General features: G+C 40.9%; 1 protein-coding gene across 2 annotated transcripts in view; it reads left to right on the plus strand.

The window, feature by feature from the left end:
- Positions 1-15425, plus strand: part of tspan9a (tetraspanin 9a) — a 180973-nt gene that overhangs the window by 39521 nt on the left and 126027 nt on the right. The window contains exon 3 of one of the 2 annotated variants that reach the window (XM_088298743.1): positions 3231-3296. The exons of the other annotated variant lie outside the window; for it this stretch is intronic. The gene's annotated coding sequence lies outside the window, so the exon portion shown is untranslated. The remainder of the gene's footprint in view (positions 1-3230; positions 3297-15425) is intronic. 2 annotated transcript variants of the gene reach the window in all.

Below are 15425 nucleotides of genomic sequence, written 5' to 3' on the forward strand. Positions count from 1 at the left end.
AAATGAAAAAAAAAAATTGGGACTATGGTGGCCGAGAAAGGTTGCAACAATTACAAACGACACAACACAACAACTTTGAACGGCAGCGCTAATGCAAAATCCATAATGGAAGTGACCAAAACTCCTGCATGGTGGGGAAAGACGCAAAACCAGAATAGTAATGTAATAGTATAGCAATGTTAAAGCTTAAACCTTACGTCTACACTGTATTATTATCCACGGAATATTAAAAATATGTATCACAAATAAATAATTTGAAAAACACAGCAAAAATAATTTCTGACATTGCCACAGTGACACAGGCTCCAACAATAAAACAACAACTTTATTTTCCTTGCTATTCCAGCATTGCTTCTTTTCCCGTCTCGCTGGAGTTTCAGTCACTTCCGTTGTGGCTTTTGCTATAGTGCTGTAGTCAAATCTTGTGTTGAGACTTTTGCAGTCGAGCCGAGGTTCAATGTTATCTTGTGGAGTTTTCAATTTTTGTGACCTTTCTCGGCCACCGTAAGGGACTGCCTCAACACAGCCACTGGCATCTCCTCTCCCACAGAAAACGACTGAAATGAATTCAATCATTTGAGTCTGCAGCCTTTCTATCACTTTCCCATTGTTGTCCCATGTTGTGTCTGCACAAATTCATTTGCAATGTTATTACAAGAACTCGCCAAGCTGAATGTGATTTTCCAAAGCTATTGTGCATGAGAAATTCTACCTCCAGAAATGTCAGCGCTGCATTTTGTGAGCACTGAGCTTGTGAAGACAAACGTCCCTGACCTGTTCAAGTGTTTCCGCACTGGCTGACACTGGCATCTCGTCAGCTGTGTAAGCTCTGCATACAGCGCTGCCGCTGCGCCATGACACAAATGGTAACCCACCAACACTCAACCGTGGCTTGTTAAGGACCTCATCCCCTGGTTTCTTGTCATAACAAGTCATTATTTACCCTGAGCAACAAGTTAACACTGACATGTCCTTCCATATATTTTCTGCACTGCATCAGGGATCCAATATGAAAATCCTTTGTCCATATGCATTTTTTTATCACTTATCTCAAGTATGTATTTTCTTAAGTACTCCGATAGCCACTCTTACAGACTAATACCATTTTTTTTAATCTGTGTTTGTGAAATTTATGTTGGCTCAACCAAGTCAGTGTCACACTACTGACAGCTAAAAAAAATAATATTTCGGGTTCAATTCCAGCTCTGGCTTTCCTGTGTGGAGTTTACATGTTCTCCCCGTGCCTGCGTGGGTTTCCTCTGGGTACTCCGGTTTCCTCTCACATTCCAAAAACATGCATGGCAGGTTGATTGGACACTCTAAATTGTCCCTAGGTGTGAGTGAGAGCGAGGATGGTTGTTTGCCCATGTGTGCCCCGTGATTGGATGGCAACCAGTTCAGGGTGTCCCCCGCCTACTGCCCGAAGATGGCTGGGATAGGCTTCAGCACTCCCTCAACCCGAGTCAGTAGAAGCGGTACAGATAATGAGATCATTTATAATATATAGTGTAGTCATACAGTATCTTCCATAAAGCCCTTATCTCACTGAGGGGTGAACATTTCCGACTGTTACGAAGGTAGAAAATGGCACGTTCACGTTAGGACGCATCAGGGTTCGTTCAAGGTGGCAAATGTTTGAGAAACATTTACTTTTCTTCGCGCATGGGAATTGGTTCAAAATTCCCTTTCAACAACAACAAAAAAAACTGTTGCCCAACATCTGGCAAACGTTTTTGCAAACATTAGTGACACTGAACGAACCCAAACGAAAACGCAACATTCGCTGCTTTCGAAATCTTAATTGTTCGCCGCGTAGCGGGATAGAGGCTTAAATTTCCATTCAGGAATTTATTTATTACAATTCCCATGGGGCTGTATCATGCGTTCACATGGCTACCCTTCCCTGCCTCACACTGACACTGTGCTGCATTTATCCATGCCAATGCGCATTTCCACATGCCATCACTTCATGACGACAGTTGCTAACCAATCATTTGAGGACCACACAGTTCCTCAAACTCCTCATTTGCTCTGCCACTACTGCAAGCCATCACTCTGAGAGACTTTAAATCTTTCGCTTGTTGATTGTCAGGCCCTCCAAAACAATGTATGTTGGGATGTGAAGTTGAACGTCCGCCCAGCATCTCGCTTCATAGAATTGTGTTTGAATGCTCTTATGTGGACACCCGGAATGCTATTAGTGGGTTGCGAATGTCCACAGTGTAAAACAGAATGTCATCTGTGTCCCACAAAGATAATTAGCTATCATCGTGGAGGCTGCGGTAGTGTACTGGAAGCACGCGCTGGGAGCATATTCTCGTATTCACTCATGCGCTATATGAGTAAAGGGCCACAGATGGTAAATACAGTTCACAGGGCTGAGTGATCACATACAAGTTAAATGATTTCTGTTTATAGCTGTAGGAACAGCTTACTGGATAGACTTACACACTGCTGAATCCCCACTGCACTAAACAAAGCCTGATGACCAGAAACCAAACAGTTATTCGCCGAGCATGACTTGAGGTGTTCCAGTATTCTGCTAACGGAATGATGACAGACATCATGTTTTTGTTACGTTGCCACTGTTTATAGCGTTATTTGTCCATTTTGGAGGGCCGCATGCCTCCAGGGAATGAGGAGCAGCTCATAATGATGAGAAGTAATTATGTCGCATAATCATATTTGTCTTGTTGCACAATGTGTTGATTCGTAATTAATTGTACACTAATTGAACAAAGTGTGCGCAGCGTGTCAATCTTTTGTTTGTTCTGCTTTCATTCAGTGCACTGATTGCTATTCTTTCTATTGATTACGCAATTTGTCTCTTTATTTTTTTTTTTTGCACAACTGTTTTCCTTCTCTCTCCTAATGATCAGTCCTCCAAAGTAAACCAAGCACTTATTCACTTCTTGCACCTTCATGCCACTTCACATGAAAGCGCTCGCTCACGGGGTGGCACAGCTCAACTGGTAGAGTGACTTTCCCTCAACCTGGAGGTTAAAGGTTTTGATCCCGAGTATCTATGACCATGATGATGTGTCCTTGACCACAGTATCGAACCCCCAGCTGCTCCTGATGCTGCGTGATTCGGTGAATGAGGGCAGCTGGGATAGCAGTGTATAGCAGCCTTATAATTGAAAGCCATTTGCTCATGATCATAACCATGGACTTTTTAGAAATAAAAAAACACAAAGGTTAATTCATTAACCTTAATGTTTTGCTCACAGTTTGTCTGCCGTTTGTTGGAAAAGAGTGAGGCTGAAGAAGGAAGCCATAGCAACATCCAGATCAAGGTAGGGCTGAAACAAATCGATGGCCGATGTTTGCCTGTTATTTTTATCTTAATGTACTATTTACACGCAAGTAACACTGAGCTCATTATTTATTATACATAAATGCCTTGTATTCTTAAATATGCAGTTTAACATGAAATTATCAACATAGGATCAAAAAGGTCATTTAAAATAAAGCAAATCTTAACATTTTACAAGGACTGCTTAGGTAAGCAATGCAGGTTGCGCAAGGAATTGACTTGGATTACACAATTTTTCACACAATCTTAAATCAAAGGTTATTTAACAAAATTAATAAATTATATTTTTGCAAAAAACATTGTGCAACATAAATCAAACATAAATGTGTTAAATATGACAGATTCAACTACTCTTAACACAAACACACATGTGACAAAGATTAATGTCCTTATTACTTCATTAATTAAATCCATTATGCCACACAATGAATTCTAAGAAACAAAAAGGTAAGTTATTTTTTCCAACAATATATTTACAGTTGGAGGCACGGTGGGCTGTTTAGCACGCCTGCCTCACAGTTCAGTGGTGCAGGGTTCGATTCTGGCTCATTGCCTTCCCGTGTGAAGTTTGTATGTTCTCCCCGTGCCTGTGTGAGTTTTCTCCGGGTAGTCCGGTATCCTCCCGTATTCCAAAAACATGCATGGTAGGTTAATCGAAAGCTCTAAATTGTGCCTAGGTTTGGTTGTGAGTGTGAATGGTTGCATATCTTTATGTGTCGTGCGATTGGCTGGCAATCAGTTTGGGGTGTATCCCGCCTACTGCCCGAAGATAGCTGGGATAGGCTCCAGTATGCCCGAGACCCTCATGTGGATAAGCGGTTCGGATAATGGATGGATATTTACAGTTGACCCCCAATATTCACAGGGGACTATGGACCAGGCCGCCCAGCCAAGAGTGAAAATCTGTATGTAATTGATGACCAATTAAATGCATTGAGGGGAAAATTGCTTGTTGTATTTTTTAATTAGACTTTAATTCATTTGTATTTTTTTCTGCCAAAAATCGGCATTGGTCTTAAAAAAATCCATATTGGTCATGCCCGAGTCTTTTCTAATGGAAGAAACAAAGACTCCACAGCAGCTTGCATTAAATGAGTGACATTGCTACAATAGGCATGGGGCACATGTAATTGCCAAAGTGTTGTAGACTGTTTTAGGCCATGTGTAACGATCATTGCCCTTCATCAAGATCCTGCAACAGAGAGAGGCAACTTTTAGCCACCATACATCACAATAAAATGGAAATGAAAGCCATGAGTGCCCTCTCGTAAGTCATCCAGTGGGAAGAAAAGTGACCCCTCTTGTTTGAGATTGAGGTGCTAAATCAGCCTGCAGACACCTCCTGCTACCCTCATCTTAAGGTGTTCCTGGAGAAACATCACTCATGCTCTAGAGCGAAGAGGAGGGCTTTGGTATTTCATATGTTCTACCATGACTAAGTGGTGCAATGTGACTCTACAACATGTATTTCTTGTTTACATGTCGGTGTTTGTGTGTGTTGAACACAAAGACTCACCAGTTGCATGCGGGGCTATTGACATTGACCTAGACACATTGCATCATGTTGGTATCATAACTGGAGTTCGTCAATGTTTCAGGCTGCTTTAGTCCCTGAGGTTCTATTGCTGTCTGTTTTTGTTGGTAAGACTCAGGAAAGCCCATGAAAACATTTGTTTAAAAGCAAAAACTCTTATTTCCGTGGTGTCAAACCCAAGGCCTAGGGCCAGATCTGGTTTGCCACATCATTTTATGTGGCCCACTAATGGTAACTAATTTACGTCTACTTGATATTTGTTGCTTATATCTGAAAAACTAAAAATTGCAAATTGTCTTCACTTTTAATAACATCATAACAGCCCTTTAAGCAAAAACATAATTTTTTGGGCCAGTGACAAAAATGAGGTTGACACCCTTGCATAGGTGACTGGATTTATATTTAAGATCAACTAAGACTACAACTGTGTGGATCGCAAGGCTTCGCTAAGGTCCATCTTGAAAATGGCCTCGGAAGTGTATCTGCAATTAAATCCACACATTTCCCTCATTCGGGCATTGTGGTTTAAAAAAGCAGGCTTTTCGAATGGTCGCCCGTTACGATTTTCTGGTGTGTTGATTCCTCATAGCACTGCCCCCTCACAGTAATCACCTTTAACGTAAGGCCAGAGAGAAGGCTTTACGGTCATCAACCCGTGATCTGATTGGCTATCGTAAAATCCCCTCACTCGCACATAACAGATTGTATCTGAAGGCCTCGAACGAAGAGTGCGTTCTACTGCTATTATGACATCTGCCTGGCAACACAAGATAGCTGAATTCTGATTGGATAAAAATTCTCACCTAAAAATACAACACTACGATATAATATGGCATCAATGTGAAGAATATGATCATCATTTCTTGATTATGTTAGGCCAGCAGAGATGGTCTTGAAGGCCTTGACCGCCCACCACTGTCACATCTTGTCATAATTTGATCCCACAAGGGGGAGGTCTTCAGAGTGAAACCTTATGAATGTGGCTTAATATGTGAATCACTTTGGGGGTCTCTCTGATGAACACCACTACTTCTCCATTCCAGCACTCAAGGGGTCAGGTAAAATTAGCGTGGCAACAAATGACCTGTGCCTTGTGAGCTTAAAACTGGCCAGAACTGGCAATGGCGTCTGTGGTAGCAGGAACTCTGTTAGAGCTTTGTGAAGCGGGAATGTAGGACAGGAGAGGAACACAGTGAGTGACACCACAGTACCGCTCGTGCATGTGAGTGTGATGTCTGACACCTTGATGTCAAATGTTGCCGTAGGACTAAAATTTAATAACGTTACAGCATAATTTATATTTAATAGGATCTTTGATCACTTGTCTTGACTTCGCCGTGCACATTTGGGAGATTTGAAGAAATCTCACATCAACACACAAATTATTCACTTATTCGTTTTATGCCCCAAAACTACATTTTTATACTGTTTTTGCAAATAAGTAGTCTCCCCAAATACCAACTATTAATGTTAGCTGAGCCAACATTAAAGAGAAAGTCAAGTAAAAAATATTCCTTTACAGTATCATTGTATGTTCTATCTGGCCCCAATAGTCCAAATGCGGAATAATATTGCGTTCATGGACGAAGAATTAATCCAGAAAACAACCCGTTCGTATCAATCTTAGGGGCGGCCATTTTGCCACTTGCTGTCCACTGACATTGACATCAGAGTGCTCAGGGCTCAGCTAATGACCAAATGCAGCTCAACTTGCAAACATTACAAGCTAACTTACAAAACAGGTGAGCTGTAATTGGGCGTGACGTAGAGTGATAATGTGTTGAGTTCCAAAAAAAGAAAACACTTGAGCGGGCCGGAGCTACTGAAACAATATTAAAAAAATGCTGTGATAACGCTAATATATTTAATGTTAGGCGGCATGATATTGGAAAAACCTTCTGCACTGAATGTGCCTTTATCGCAATGATGACATTTTTTCAATATATTTTGCAGCCCTAATTTAAATTATAAACAAAATGACATAGTAACTCTCTTTTGAAGTCTTACTTAAATAGGACAATGTTCTAAATAATACATCTTGTATAAAAAAAAAATCCAGCTCAAAATACAGAATTTCTTTTCTTTCTTTTCAATGTAATCATGTAAATAATAAAACAGTAGTCTCACAAGGATATTCATTGAACAAAGAAAAATGTCACTTCAGGCGATAGATTTCTTTCTCATAATTGTTTTCTTCTCCATCTTGTGTTCCCGGGTCTAGCAATCAAATAACTCTTTGCAGATACTCTTCTCTTGCAGCTTTTTTGTGTTGCTGCTGCTGTCCTTTGTTCCGAGTTCTGTTTTGGGAAAGTGAGACAATCTGTGCTCGATATCTTCATTTGGCGGTGATGTCTACTAAAGATGATGAACAGCGTCACAAATGAACTGTCCCCACAAATGTCCACTTTACGCTTCAAGTGGGATTTGATTGAAGTCAAATATAAAATTAACAATGTTACTCTTGCCAACTTTGTAGATGCAAGGAGGATCATTAGTTATTTCCCAAGGATGCTTGCCTACCTTTGTGGAGCCTATACTTGGCTTTTGATAACTTATAGGTCGACTGAGCGTCCATACTATCTCGGATACATAGCAGATGTCATGTCCAGTCCCTGCTGTGCTTTTATTTATTTGTTTGTTTCCCTTCGCTGACCTTCCTGGTGGTGCAGGAATGAGTGTAGCAGCGGCATGCACACCGGTGTGAAATGAACTACTGTGTTTTAAAGGGATCAACCATCCAGGAGTTACTGACTTCTTTTTGTCATTATTCTATTCTTTTGGTACTTTGTAAATTACTGTGTTCGGCACATTGCTTTTGATTAGTCCTTTTGTTTTGTACATCTTCCTACCCATTTGGTTGCACTTTTTTGTTCCGCGGGTTTTGACTGTCATTGCCATTAGCTTTATCTTTTTATATTTTTATAGGGTGCGGTAGGTGTTATATTAAAATAAAGAAATTTATTTTTATTTATTTATTTTTTTAAATGGTCCGACGTTTTATTTCAAGGCCATATGGCCCAGGCCTGGCGTGTAATTTTTTTATCTAAATATACTCTCCTCACAAAAATAAATAATTGGCTTTTGGGTGAAATTTCAGGGTCAGCCTAAAATGAATTCTAAACTTTCCAGGTGAACTGAATTTATGCTTCTCTACTTTTGAATGTACATATAGTACTGTTCAGTGTTTCAGTACATTTCGCACAGCTTACTTTTGTCTAACAAGATGGTAAATCCCAAAATTCACAATAGTCTAATGTGTGTGTGTGTGTCTGTGCCTTTCGGTGAATTTTCTGGTCTGTCTGTTGCAACCTCTTGTTGCCATATCTGTGAGACTCGAGGGCCACCTCCATCTGAAGCCCTTCAATGGCAATGCACTGTTGACCAATAACCAGGCTTCTACTTACGCAAAATGTGATCAACACGATAAAGTGTGTGTGACTTTCGAGTTGTCCCGTCACAGCAAGTCACTTGAATGATTTGTTTGGCACGGTTTTTAGGCCAGATGCCCTTCCTGACACCACACATCTGTTTCAATGTATTTATTTATTTGCTATCCAGGTTTGTGACTGAGAGAGGCTGGCTATTGCGGCATTGATTGAGAATCGAACTCTCACGTCTGCATGAAAGACAGCAGTATATACATGCTTACAAGACTTGACCTTCAGCATTAATTCAATTCATTGAAAAGCAAAAATAGAAGTGAAAGTCGATATAAATTGTATGTACTGACATGATTGACAAATTTGCTCCATTATCATTTCTATGAATACTATTTATGACATATATTCATTTTCAATCCAACATCCTGTTAATTATGTTTTTTCTTTCTTTAAGTGAAGCCCATCCAAGATACAAATTAGGCTTTCTTGTTGTGGCTCCAAAAGGCCATTTTAATTACGAGTAAATTAGTCTCCTACATTTACTAAAAGGAAATGTCGGAGTGTCACTTCATCCTGATCTTGGAATTATTCCAGTTAATTATTTTTGTGGTCATGCTGTGGTTTCTCGCTTCCTTTGTTGTTTAGCACTTGTAAAACATAGCGATACAATAAGACAATGGCCGTGTGGTGCAGAGAGCAAATGCTGTGTTTTTGTCTGTCTTTAGAATGTCTTATTTGGCAGATTACTGTGTTTTGTTCGGAAGCATGGACACATCCAATCAAGGTTTAGTCCTAATGTGATAATTGCACTGTGGGGCCTCGCTGGACCGCTGTCATCTTGTAGCACACACTGACTGTGATCCAGTGCTATTGTGTAATTGTATGTGTGGGGGCATTTTTTATAGGAGGCTGATCTGACCTGATGCTGTTCATCCCATGATGATGATCTATTTACATATTTATTTCCCTGGCTAAAGAGAAACACCACTGACCACTAGAGACCATGTGTCTTTAATTGGCTATTGATTGACTCTGCGATGCAAGCGGGAGACAAATGGTGGAGAAAATGAGTGTGGGGCTCCCAGTGTGTGGCTAAGTCAACCATGTGCTTACATATATATGGAAACCTATTGAACGAGGAGTCGTTAGCAATGCAATATGGAATGATGGTGATATACAGACCCTGATGGGCCATGTTTAACTAAATAGGTCAATGCACACTGGCTCTACTTGCACAAATATTGTGAATGTGCAAAGATGTGTTCAATTTATCCTGGGAAATTGTATGCATTTGTCATTGAATTGGTTCCTGCTCAATCGACTTACCTGTCCAAATAAATAATTCAATACTGAATGTGTCTTACTCACATGATTTTTTTTTTCCAAGATAAAATTGCATATAAATTGTCTCTCACAACAATGCAATGTAGAATAACATTTGAGTGGATGCAAATGGAAAACACTGTGAGCTTTCTTTTCTCCAATAATATCTGCATTTACTGCATGTGTCCTGTAAATCTGCAAAGAGAGCTTTCCGTTCTCCTTCCAGGATGGTAAGAGCACTGCTTACAGTATGAATGTGACGTTGCCGGACTCACAAATTAGATTTATTTAGGTTTCTTATTAATATTTCACCTGTAATTACCTCTACCAAGAAGTACAAAGCAGAATTATACAAGTGTAATTATTGTAAAACTGTACAAATTACTACTAAACCATGTGTAAGAATAGGATACACACACCTCGCTTCCGTCACAATTTAACTAGTCCACCCTTCAGTCTATTGTCAATTCACCCCCCCAAAAAAACATGTCTTAATCCAACAGATGAAAAATCCAATCCATCAGTGATTCTGCTTCATACTGTGCCTGCCCAAAGAGCTTCACACATATTTCTCATACACTTATTTTCCAAACTATTAAACTCCAGTAGGGCTGTAAGTAGGGTCGGTCATGGATCAGAGGTAAGAGCGGGTTGTCTAGTAACCGGAGGCTTCTGTTCGATTCACGATCTGTTTTAGTCATTTGTGGTCATGTCCTTGGTCAAGACGCATCACCCGCCTTGCCGTGGAATGCTGGGTGTGAATGTTTGGTGGTGGCCGTAGGTGCAAACTGGCAGCGACACACCTGTCAGTCTGCCCGGGGCAGCTGTGGCTACACAATACAGTTGAGCACCACCACAGTGTGAACGTGAGTTCATGAATAATGTATCCCTTGTGAGCACTTTGAGTGTCTGGTTGTCCAGAAAAGGACTATATAAAACGGATGCATTATTGAAGTACAGTGGGTAAACGTTTGGGGCTGCCTGCAGCTGTTTTAATTCCTGAAACACCCAAAAGTTTTTATTTCAAATGGTTTACCTTAACCAAAAGTGTGCTCCACATTGTGGCCAAGGGTCAAATACAATCCAAGTAGCTTGCACTCCTACTTCCGTCTGTAAAAGCTCATTGTTTTCTTCTTTTTCTTCTTGGTTCATTGGTGTGTTACAGCTACATGGTGGGTACAGCCACCTGCGGTAAAGGAAGTGCAAAGCATTTCCATTTATAGTTAATGGAAGGAGCCCAGCAAACAAACACATGACACAGACGGGGTGTGTTCCTGTCAGTAGTCAGCAACAGGCGTCCATCAGTGATGGACAAGGAGGTACGTCTGGACTTGACCCGGTTAGTGACGATTAAGCTGACGGACGAAAACCTACCTCCGTGAGCGCTCAGTTAGTAATATTTTTAAAGGTCCCGTCATTCGTCAATGGTCTGTCAGTGACAGAAGGCTCACCTCTGCCAAGTAAAAACTGACAGTGAATCACACCACATTTGTGCTTGGTCACTTGCGCATCCACCTGTTGGCAGATTTTTGTCTTTCAATATGTTTTTATAGATTTTTTTATGTGTGTTTTACCCCCATTCCCCCCTGTTTTTCATAAGGCAATTTGGAAGTTAATCTTTTTTTTTTTCAAACAATAAGATTTTTTTTCCCAATGCATTTTAGCGGCCATCAATTGTACAACGATTTTCCGTTACTTGTGAGCCGTTCGCTACCCCCATCCGTGAATTGGTTCACTCTATTTTCAAGAGTATGGGTATCATAAATGACCACCCACTATTGCTACCTTTGAAGTTAAAGGGCCACTGCTGTGCACACACACACACACCCCCACACACCCCCACACACACATACCATGCAGATAGCTTGCAATTGCTTCCTCAACCTGCTGCTTCAGTCTGTCTGTCAGTTCTTCCATCCAAACTGCTTAATTTAACCGGTCGGCGGAGCCACTGAACTCTGCGAGCTGAAATCCGCACAGATACATCATCATTCATTCACGCCTGCTGCGGGACTGGAAATATATCAGCAATGTGCCCTCCTGCTGTGTTACAAAGTTCCGGGTCCTGTTCTTCTAAATGCCAAGCAGCTCTGATGGGCTTTGATGCTTGCCTTGCACGTGAATAGCTCTCTATCTATATGTGTGTGAGTGTGAGCAAGAGGCCATTGGTGTGAATGCTGGCAAGCTGTCGGCTGTGGTATGGATCCGTAGCCGCTCTGACTAGAGCCCAAAGGGCAGGCTGTATTATCTGTCAGCGTACAGAGAATGGATTTCCAAGCTACACTGATCCCAGATCACAAATCCTACTCAGTGAGCAAGGAAGAGTCCAAGAAGTAGCTAGTATGCTTTTTGGCTGTGTGCGTGCATGCTTGTGTGTGCACGTTTGTTGCTTGAAGTGGGACATCATTTATTTCCTCGGGTTGAAGACAACACGACTGATCTTTCACCCCCTGACCACCCAGGCACTCTGCCCCACTTCTGATGACCACCACCTTTGTTTGCAGCTCATTCTAGAAAAAATATCTTCCCACTGCTCAAAGGAAAAATTGGGCTTAAATTAGTTTCCAGTAACTTATATTCCTTTTTTATTTTCTCCCCTCTCAGGTCTTAAACAAACAACCAAATTCTTATTGTTTTCAAGTGTCTCAATGGCAACAAGCTTTGTGCAGTTTGCTTGTGATGAATTTGATTTATTGACGAGTCCCATGGTCACCTCAACTGGTCTTTCATGACCTGAGACTAAATGTTCCAAATTAGGTTCCACGGCACAGCTTCCACACTGATGACTCACTGTGTGACTTCAGCTTGAATGTGTCATGATGCCTTCCTAAGAGTGTGACAGAAACTGAGACATATTAACTAGGAGTGAAGATAAGGTAAAATAGCATCTTTATCTTGTTATATTTCATATCTCTTTCTTTTTTTTTTTACTCTTCAAATTTTATTTTATTGCATTGACAGCAATTACTTTTATCTAAATGGCACCTTTGGAGCAACCTCAGATTTTGTTCCATTGTATAAATACAGTGAGAATAAAGTACATTCTGATTCTAAAAATGACCTGACCATGGCCTTACAAAAATCCTTATGTTGAGCCAATGTGTTTGAGTTCAAGTATGTGGTTGTTCATGACAGGACAACTCAGTCTCAAAATAGAAGGCTTTTCAATGCTGCAGTCAGAATTGAGATGTGATTTTCAACATTGATTGAAGAGGTTTTGCAAAATTTAAACATAGACACTTTATGCAGAGCACCTACATTTTCCATTACTTTTTTTTATTCAACATCCACAATAATGTTAGTTTCTGCCTAGAGGATTCTTTACCAGGCAGCCTGTGGGTCTTGCTGCCTTCACATTTGTCTTGAATATGTGAAAAGCACACTCTGTTGCGTTGGCCAATGCCCTGGCCACTGAGGAATAGAGTCCGAATGGTATTTTTTTTTTTTTCTTTAAAAAATCTTGTTTATGCTCATGGTCATTGTCCACCTGTTCTGTGAAGCGTTGTCCTTTGGTGTAAATGTGAGCAGGTTGTATGGTTCTATGCACCTCTTCATTCATCTTGTTACTTATGTCAGCTGGCACTTCATTAATGAACGCGGGCGGTGAATCTGTTCCCTTGCCGACGAACACAAGTTCAACTTTAATTGACACATGATCGTTTGGTATGTGTTGGACCCTAAGTAAAAGCAGACATCTCAATCTTTTTGTGTCTTGAGTAAAATCAGTGTTTTTATATTGCAGTTAATCAGGTTAATGTTAACACTGAGTTGGGATATTTTTGTAAGTTAATAGAAATTAATCAATTAAGGGCTAATTAGGGGAAAGTGGACATTATATTGAAAAGTCTTTCAAACAGGTCTTAGATGTCATTAGATCACAAAACCAGACAACTCCGTGATTGATTTTTTCTTCAAAAACAGACAAATCCCAAAAATATCCTACGCCTTTAAAGTTATATTTAAATGGAGTTTATGCGAATCTTTCCGCATCTTCAACGAGTCTGTGAGTTGGTGGCGTGCTACAAAAGCTCAGCTAACTTTATTTTTTTATTTTAGATTTTACTTTTCGAGCGTTTTTTGTGATTTTAGTGTTCAGTTTGTGTCATGCTAACGCAGTTCGAAGTATTTACAGCATTTTACCCATGACCTTCTTTCATGGAAAGGGCACTTGTTGCGGCAGTGTGTTCCTGTGAATTGGCAGCCCTTTTAGTAGAGCTCCAGTAACAATCTTGTTTATTTGTATTTGCCAAGCTTTATTCTTTGAGTGGCATGCTAAATTGTTTGGAGTGTTAAACCATTTACCGGGTGCAAGAGGATGTGTCATATGTGACGCGTTGATGGAAATACGTCCTGCAATAGTTTTCATAGTCTGCAGAGTTTTAAAATGATCCAGGACAGATACATTAAGTGCAAAGAAATTTATTGTACGTGAGAAGTTGTCGTTTACTGTCACTGTACACTTAGGGGCTTATTCGTTTGTTCGTGCTTGAGTCAGTTCCTTATGCGGCTTTCTTGCGCACTTTCAAAATGACTTCTGGACTTCTTTGAGGAAATTGTGGTCCACTATCTGCAGGCACAGGCGAGGGAAAGTTCATAATCAATACAGTGTATAGTGGAGATGGTACGTTGCTTATCTCAACGCGAGATGTTGTGAGAATACTTTGAAGACCTCTTCAATTCCACTGACACTCCTAACTTTGAGACACCAAAGCCTCGGGACTCTGAGGTGGGCCCTCCCATCTCTGGGGTTGGAGTCACTGAGAAAAGCTCCTCTGTGGCAGGCCCCAGGGGATTATATTTGCCCAGAGTTCCTTAAAGGCTCTGGATGTTGTGGGGCTGTCCTCGTAGACCCGACTCTACAACATTGTGTGGACATCGGGGATAGTACCTCTGGATTGGCAGACCATGAGGTGGGTCTCCTTGTTCTAAGTACTATCCATCCATCCATCCATCCATCTTCTGTCCCGCTTCTCCTCACTAGGGTCGCGGGGGGTGCTGGAGCCTATCCCAGCTATCTTCGGGCAGTAGGCGGGGGACACCCTGAATTGGTTGCCAGCCAATCGCAGGGCACACAGAGACGAACAACCATCCGCACTCACACTCATACCTCGGGGCAATTTAGAGTGTTCAATCGGCCTGCCATGTATGTTTTTGGAATGTGGGAGGAAACCGGAGTACCCGGAGGAAACCCACGCAAGCACGGGGAGAACATGCAAACTCCAAACAGGATGGCCGGAGCCGGGATCGAACCCACCTTCTTGAGGGTACATGGGAGTTTGCCCACCCACTCAACATGTGATTTGTGGACTTGGAGAAAGTATTTGACAGTGTTCCTCAGGAGTTCTGCTTGGGGTGCTTTGGGTGTATATGGTATCAAGTCCCTTGACTATCGGTCTCTGTATAACCAATGTCAGAATTTGGTCCACATTGCCAGCAGTACGTCAGATTCTATTTAATTTCTTGCAAAGCATATATCCCGTGTAAGTCATTTAGTACTACATTGTTATTAAGATTTTTTTTTTATTCATTCATCATCTCATTACTAATTATTTTATTACCTTGGTACTAAAACTGCCATGGTGTACAATGATAATCTATGGGAATATTAAATAGGATTTTTGCTTCAGTGTTGGCCAAAATTGCTGAGTCACAAGGTTCCATTTTTCACCTAAGTGATTTATCCAGTGTGTTCTCCATGATGGATGTGATCGTACAGTTACACAATCAATTCTCTCATTAATTGCTCTCCCTCGTGTGATGTCCAATATCACACTGTGTGTATAACCATATGCACATCCCTGCGTGCTGTTTAATTAATTAATTAAAAACAATTAAATAAGTGTTTGAATAATGGCAAAATGGAGTCATGAGT

Source organism: Idiotropiscis lumnitzeri, chromosome 6 (assembly GCF_059441095.1).
Source record: "Idiotropiscis lumnitzeri isolate Australia: NSW breed Sydney's pygmy pipehorse chromosome 6, RoL_Ilum_1.0, whole genome shotgun sequence".
In the NCBI taxonomy this organism is placed as follows: Eukaryota; Metazoa; Chordata; class Actinopteri; order Syngnathiformes; family Syngnathidae; genus Idiotropiscis; species Idiotropiscis lumnitzeri.